Below are 7,612 nucleotides of genomic sequence, written 5' to 3'. Positions count from 1 at the left end.
CACCCCAGAGTATAGAAAGTTTGAACACTCTCTGGTTTCATTTGCTTTTGTTTTACCCAGGTTTTATTCCTCCCCAACTGAATGATCAGGATTTCCAGGTCCCTTTTCCCAGCACTTTCAACAGAGTGATGGGCAACACTGATTCTAAGGAGCTGTTCAAAACTGGACAGAAAACAGGAAAGTGACGGTTAACCTGCAAAGGATGCACCCCCGCCACGCTAATATAGATTTTAGTCCAACAGCTCCTCTACAAAGATTCACAAGTCTGAAAGTGAGTGTACCAAATGTGTCTGGAGAAATACTCATAGTGTAAGAAGAGACTAGATCATGTGTCTCTCATCAAACCAGAGAAAAAAGAAGCAAAGAAATAATGTTACAGTTTTAGAAAGACACAGCAAAGGAGACAGTCTCAGGTGCTTAGAGTGCGCACACCACAAAAACGGTTAAATGTCTCAAACAGAACCCACATGTAACAAATAAAATGCATAGGTATTCTACCTCAAGAGGCAAACAAACCAACGAGAGCCTGTGCTATGCTGCAGCTCAAGCGCAGAGAAAGAAAATGGCATTTAATTAAGAATTCCCTGCCTTCTAGGTACAGATGACATTGAAAATCAGTGTGGACATAAGGCATTAAAGCTGGCATCGACACAGTTCACTCAAAGAGTCACTTGTTTAAGATTTACAGCTGACTGTATGAGAAAAATGGAAATGTATTAAAGGTTTCCATCTGGCAGACTATATCATTAGTATTCAAACTGATAGCAGCAGTAATTTAAATTTAATAATTCAAGTAGAGATATGCATCAAAAAGGAATTCTTCTAAAATATATCTAATAGCAATAACTGACTTCTTTATTATGGTCTGCCTGTGAAAAATTCCAGGTATCAAAGAATAAGACATCAAATGTTAATTTTGGTGCGTTCATCTAGCTGACGCTTACATTAAAATAATATCATGTTGGCTAAAAATCAAGTGGCACATGCAGCCAATTCTACCTGTTTGTACCTACGTTTTAAAAGATGTGAAACATCAAAGCTTCAAGAAACCACATTTTTTGGAACAAAAAGATATCTATTTCATACACGTGGTGCAGTTACATCCTTTGAACAACAATGCTCAATTATTTGTACAGCAATACTGACTAGCTGCTGGGAGCAGGGAGCAGGCCCCAAAGATATACACACGGTACAAACATGTAATGAAAAGACTGTTATTATTGCAAAGCACTTACTTGATTCATTATACAAATAGGAGTCCGCTCAGCTCCAAAATTCTACTGTCTACTAGGAATCAAGATCAGCTCATGGGGAACCTAAATGAGAACTCCATAAATCTAAAGAATACCCGCGTAGCCCATATTGATGATTAGCACCACAGAAGAACCAGAGGCCCCAATCAGGCTGAGAATTGACTGTGCTTTGCTCATCTCTCTCTCTCTCTCACACACACACACACCCCCACACAAATTCGTTCACTGCCTAGAAGAATTTAAAATTGTATTTAGATGAACATAAGAAGGGAAGGGATGGGGAAAGAAAATGAAGGTATCACTAAATTGTCTCAAAACATTATCCAGTCCTAACCATGCTTTCCAGAGGGAGGGTTTCTTTCAACGCTGTACGCACAGCTGCCACAAGTTATGTGCCTGCAATTAACAGAGGGCAAGAATTTACTGTACCTCATCTACCCCATGGTAATTGTTCCTGGACCCACCTCAGGAGATAAAGCAAGAAGTTTAGCCCTGAATGAAACACTAGCTTCCCTGGGGTAGCTTCCACCTACTTCAGGGTAAAAACAGACCTCCAAAGAACTATTGCAGAGGAGCTGAGGACAAGAGGAATTACTTTATATTTTTGGCTCCTAGGGCAGTGTTGGGAGGAGGGGGAGAGCTGACCGCCAGTGCACATGGTGGTGGCATGGGCTGAGGCTGCTTTGGGGCAAGCTTCCCCAACATGGGCTACAGTGGCAGTGCAGGCTGCCTAGGGGACAGCCATTCTTTCACCCCTCTGAATCAGCACTGGGGGGTTGTGCCCTGGTCACTCCCTCTTCCCCTCAAGTTATGCTACTGCTTAGGGGCATGGGAGCTTTTGTGTACCTGAAATTACCCCTTGGTAAGTAAGAGCTGAAAGTAACAAGCTGCTCCAGGTTTAGCTCCCATCATAGGTTAACTGAGGACACCGAGACAATTACAACAAGCAGATGAGGCACAGTGACATTCTGGCCCCTGTTAATTGATGCCACCGGTGCTGTATCCTTAACAGGCAATGGAGACTTATTAGGATATCAGTGACAATTTGTGTGGCCTCTGTAAGTATAGGGTAAGGAATTACCTTGCCTCCCTTACTACACAGTTACTATACTAATGCCCAAACTACCCAATAATGAGAGCTGCACCTGGACACACACACAGTATGTCCTTCAGGCCCTGTCATTTCTGTTATATCAGACTGGTCATGCACTGATCTTCACAGATTTAAAATGTGCTGCTATTTATAAGGGAAAATACAAAAATACAACATTACAGGGTTTTACATGTTCTGCTAACAGAAACCAGCTGGACCAGATTCTTAAAATGTTCTCAAGCCGGGTTTCAAGCTAGGAATACCGTACTCCTACACCAGTACCTTCAGTCTGCATTAAAAACATTTACTCACCTTTTAAGTACTATTTTTCTGACTAGGCTCAGTGCTACACATGGTTCAGACAGGGGGATTGGAGCCAGGCAACAATTTTTTGCACAAAACTGGGACTCCTGACAGTTGAAATAATATAGTTTGAACCTCACTGAAACATTTTTCAAATATGCTTTAATTTTTCCAAATTTTCATTTAAAAACTCAAGCTATTCTGGACAGCTAATTTTCAATATTTTCAAAATAAAACATTATACTTTCTGGCTGAAACAACTTTCAAGTTCAATATTTCTTTTATTTAAAAATTAAAATAAGCTACTTCCATTTTTCTAAAACAAAGCATCTCAAAGTTAAATATTTTAAATGTTTTGATTTACCAAACATTAAAAATAATTGTTTTAATTACAAGCAAGAGCTGTTTTGTGATTCATTCACATTTTTTTGTTTAGCTTTTCTGCTAATGCCAAATTTGGAAAGAAAATCCATATAAATCAGATTCACAGTTGACTGCCATTCTAAATGAAAACACTGAATAGCTGTACTCAAAGTGCTCAAACTATTCCAGAAATGAGTCTAAGCATAAAGTTATGAAATTATCCTACAGTCCTTTGAAATCGTAAGCTCATTATTCTATACAAGCTAGATGCTGAAAGCTGAGGTATTTTCAGGAAGAAAATGTATGGTGTTACTCTGGACAAAGCAAGTGCTTACAAAATACAAAGCGTCCAAGAATACTTGGCAAATGCAACAGCTCCGTTTAATAGCAGCGCATTGTCAGTCACTGAAAATTTCCTGTCTGGAGCAGCTCTCAAGTCTCAGAGCTCTGTTCAACTCAAAACTTCCCACGCACCATCTTAGTGTTTCATGTATGCTGTCACTAACATGTTCCCTCCCAAATGCTTAACAAATACTTATAAACTAAGGCTACTCTCTGAAAAAAACACCCAAATGCAGTGGCCACACTGACACCCAGCCTGCTTCCCAATCCTTCTTAAAATCCCTTCAGAGAGAGAGATGACCCCAGTACCCTCTTGTAATCCAGACTGCTTTCCTGTGGAAAATGTACTCTGTGAATATATATTGCCTTCCTACATACAACTTTTATACACACACGAGAGGGAGAAAGAGAGAACAAAAAAAGAGAGATTAAGGGCATGAATCCCTAAGCATTTTATCTGAGCAATGTCTGTAGTTTATCTGTATTTTTTCCATAATAAGCTCCTGCTTTCACTTGCTTATATCATTGCCACAGAACAATTATAGCCAAGCATCCTTACTTTGGTTATACATTAATGTTCTACAATTGTGTATTCTCTGTTTCTAGAGCTCTTTGGTGTGTATGTGTGTCTGCACGCTTATCTTCCATGGGAAGCAGAATGTTGAATTTTTGCCTTCTAGGCAGGTCAAATCTCAGTCATAATTAACATTAGTTTAAGAGAGTTTTTCTTTCCTTTCCATTAAACATTATAAAAATGTTCTGTAGTGCTTCTGTAGTGGGACAGCAGGCATTGGCAGCGTATTTACTTATATTAGGAAAAAGACTTGTTAAGGCCCAGGGTTGCCAACTATATTGATTTTATCACAAGTTTTCATCTCAAGATTTTAGTACACGCTGCTTTTCTTAAATCTCAGCAAGGGTTGGAATCTTCTAGAATTATATATTTCCTTTTAAGAAAAAAATGGGAATTACTAGCCCTCAAGTTGTGAAGAAAAATGAATACAAGCTAATGGTTCAAAAACTAAATGGTAAATGAAAAGAAGCAAAAAAGTTTTTTAAGGAAAACATCTCAAGACTTTCAAATTAATCTCATGAATTTTGAACGCCCTGGAGTTGGCAACACCAAAGAACTGCACTGGTTTCTGCTAAAGCACTGGTTGTCAAAAAAGCAGAAGCGAACTTGCATAAATAGAGTCATCCATTGCAAAAGGGCATTCACAGGGCTGAATCAACAAAATACATTCATACTTCGTACAGTAAAACCTTGGGCACTAGCATGGGACCATGAACCAAAGGATGATTGCATCTGAAATCCATGATTGACATGACATTTTGCAATGTTGCAAAAAATGCCTGGGCTAGGGAATTTTACTTTATCCACTGAAAAACACTGCAACATAAAACACACTTCTTTGGTCTATTGGGTTAGGCAGAGACATTAAAAAACCCTGAGGCAGATTCAGACCAATGTACATGGGTTTCTCTAAGCAGACAAAGTTAGTTCAGAACCAAACAGAACACAAGCTTGCCCTTTGGTGGTGGGAGGCACACAGGCTGCCTCTGCACTGGCTGGGGGCTGAAGCCTGGGGACTCTCCTGCACTGTCAAGTACAACCCAGTGGCCAAGCCACCCCCGACTGGCTCCCAGGCACACGTCCTCCTCCCCGTCAGCTCCCACAAAGGAGCCTGGGATGCTGGAAGACACCAAACTAACTTGATTCGATTGGGGATCTGGTATAGACAGTCAGCCTTCCAGACTAACCTAATTCAAATTAGTTTGAATGCACTTTGATCCAGGACCACCTTGGACTGGGTTCCACCATTTTTAGTCCAGATGATGTGGCCCGTACTTCTGTATGGTTATGGATTTGGTTTGAATTCCAATCATTTAGTGTGGATTATGTTTAACATCTGTACCTAGCCTTGGTTGCAACCCAGATTTCAACATAATGTATACAGGGACATTGAGCCAGATTCATCAGAGCTTTATTGACTCATTAATGTAGCTTTGAATAAATGAGATTCTGCATGTAGCTTTAGTTTGAATGATAATTACTAGGATCAGCACTGTGTTATGTATTTAAACCTGGGACTACTGCCACTGGATAATGAAGGAACCATCACTAGTTAATCTTTATAGGAAAATGTGTTTGTGGGCAGATCCTGAAATATTAGCAATAATTGCTGTAATGAAGGGACAAACTCTTATCATTTGCAATCATTAGAAGATTTTTATTATTTTACTGAGCCAAAAAACAGTAAAACCTTTGGAAGAAAACATTCAGAGTAGTTGTTAGTAGCTGAAAGCAACAGTACATAATTAAGAAGGAATGAGTAACCAAACATTTTAAAGAGTATTAATATATGGTAGAGAATAAAGTTCTTATTTATTAGAATCATTTACAACTTTGTCATTAGTGTCCATAATAAACTGTTTCCATTCCCTTCACTTCAGCTGCCAGAAGAAGAATCAACAGAAATTTGTATTGTGGAGGTTATATTCACAACTGAGACCTAAACTAGATTTTTTGTTTTAAACCATAGCCTTAAAATTTGAAGAAACTGAAAGGGATCACTAGTCAACAGACCAAAAGTTTCCACCAACTGCAATTTTAGAAGAGACATGGTGAATATAATAGAAAGGGAAGTGATTCTTCCACTTCATTAAGCACTAGTGAAGCCTCAACTGGAATAGAATCATAGAAAATTAGGGTGCATAGGCAACTCGTAGGAAGGGCACAGAGGGACCTATGCCCCCTTGAGATTGGCCATTGCCGCCACTGGCTTCTGCAGGCAGTCACTGCTTGACGCTGCCGATGGCTTCTGCAGGCGGTCCAGCTTGCTGCCGCTGCTAGCTTCTGCGAGCGGTCACCAATCCCTTCTCACCACTCACAACCACCCCCGCCCCAACACCGACACCACCACTGGCTTCTGCAAGCAGTTGCTGCCTTGCCACCCTGCTGCTGATGCCTCCAACGCTGCTGCCCACAAATTGTGCACCACCACCCCCAGTCTCGGGAAGCACCAGTCATTCACGTTAGGGTGGGATGGGATCTCAGAAAGTCATCTAGTCCAACCCCCTGCTCAAAGCAGGACCATCCCCAACAAGATTTAATAGATTTCATAGACATTAGGTTTAGAAGGGACCTTGGAAGATTATTAAGTCCAGCCCTCTGCCATAGGGGCAGGAAGTTAGCTGGGGCCAAAGGATCCCAGCAAGATAAACATCCAAATGTGTCTTCAAAGAGTCCAGAGTAGGTGCTTGCACCACCTCTGGAGACAGTCTGTTCTAGGCCTTAAAGTTTCAGACAGTAAATAAGTTCTTACGTCCAGCTTTAAATGGTCATGGAAGAGTTTGTGACCATTTGACCTTGTTGGCAAAGGCGCTCTGGTGAACAGACATTCTCCCAGATCCTGATGTATAGCCCCTATATACTTATCGGCAAGCACCAGGTCCCCCCGAGCCTGCGCTTTTCCAGGCTGAAGAGTCCCACAGCTCTCAGCCTCTCATCATAAGGCCTGTTCTCCTGTCCTCTGATCATGTGCATGGCTCTCCTCTGGACTCCCTCAAGCTTCTCCACAACCTTTTTAAGTACAACGGGAGGATGACATCCTGGGATTTGCTTGAGAAGCATCTATGGATGCAAGCCAGAGTTTTGCTTGCTTTACCAGTAGCGGCATCGCATTGGTGGCTCATATTCATAGCCAAGGCCGCAGTTGGCCAATGTTTCCATGAGGAGACCATAGGACACCAGATTGAAGGCTTTTTAAAAATCATAATATGACATCAATCTCTTCTCCCTTGTCCAGGTGACATGTCACCTGGTCATAGGAGATGAGATTGGTCAGGCAAGACCTACCCACAGGGGACATGCCTCCCCTGGCTCCTACTTTGTCCAGCCCCCAGGGAACCACATGACCGGAGCCTCACTAACAGGATAAGCCATGCTGGCTACCCCTCGGGATGTTGCCATCAGCCAGTTCATCAAGAATGGTCTCTTTCATTTTTCCAAGATCTTCCCTGGCATAGAGGTCAGGCTGATAGGCCTGTAGTTCCCTGGATCTACTTTCCTCCCTCTCTTGAAGAGACACACCACATTGACCTTCTTCCAATCTTTGGGGACTTCACCTGAGCGCCACAAGTTCTCAGAGATCTGTGCCAGTAGCTGAGCTATGATTTTCATAGATTTCATAGACATTAGGGCTGGAAGGGACCTCGGGAGATCATCGAGTCCAGCCCCCTGCCCAAAGGGCAGGAA

The sequence above is a fragment of the Crocodylus porosus genome, unplaced genomic scaffold (genome assembly GCF_001723895.1).
Source record: "Crocodylus porosus isolate Cpor-Errol unplaced genomic scaffold, CroPor_comp1, whole genome shotgun sequence".
In the NCBI taxonomy this organism is placed as follows: domain Eukaryota; kingdom Metazoa; phylum Chordata; order Crocodylia; family Crocodylidae; genus Crocodylus; species Crocodylus porosus.
The sequence above is the reverse complement of the archived record's forward strand: the minus strand, read 5'-3'. Positions refer to the sequence as shown.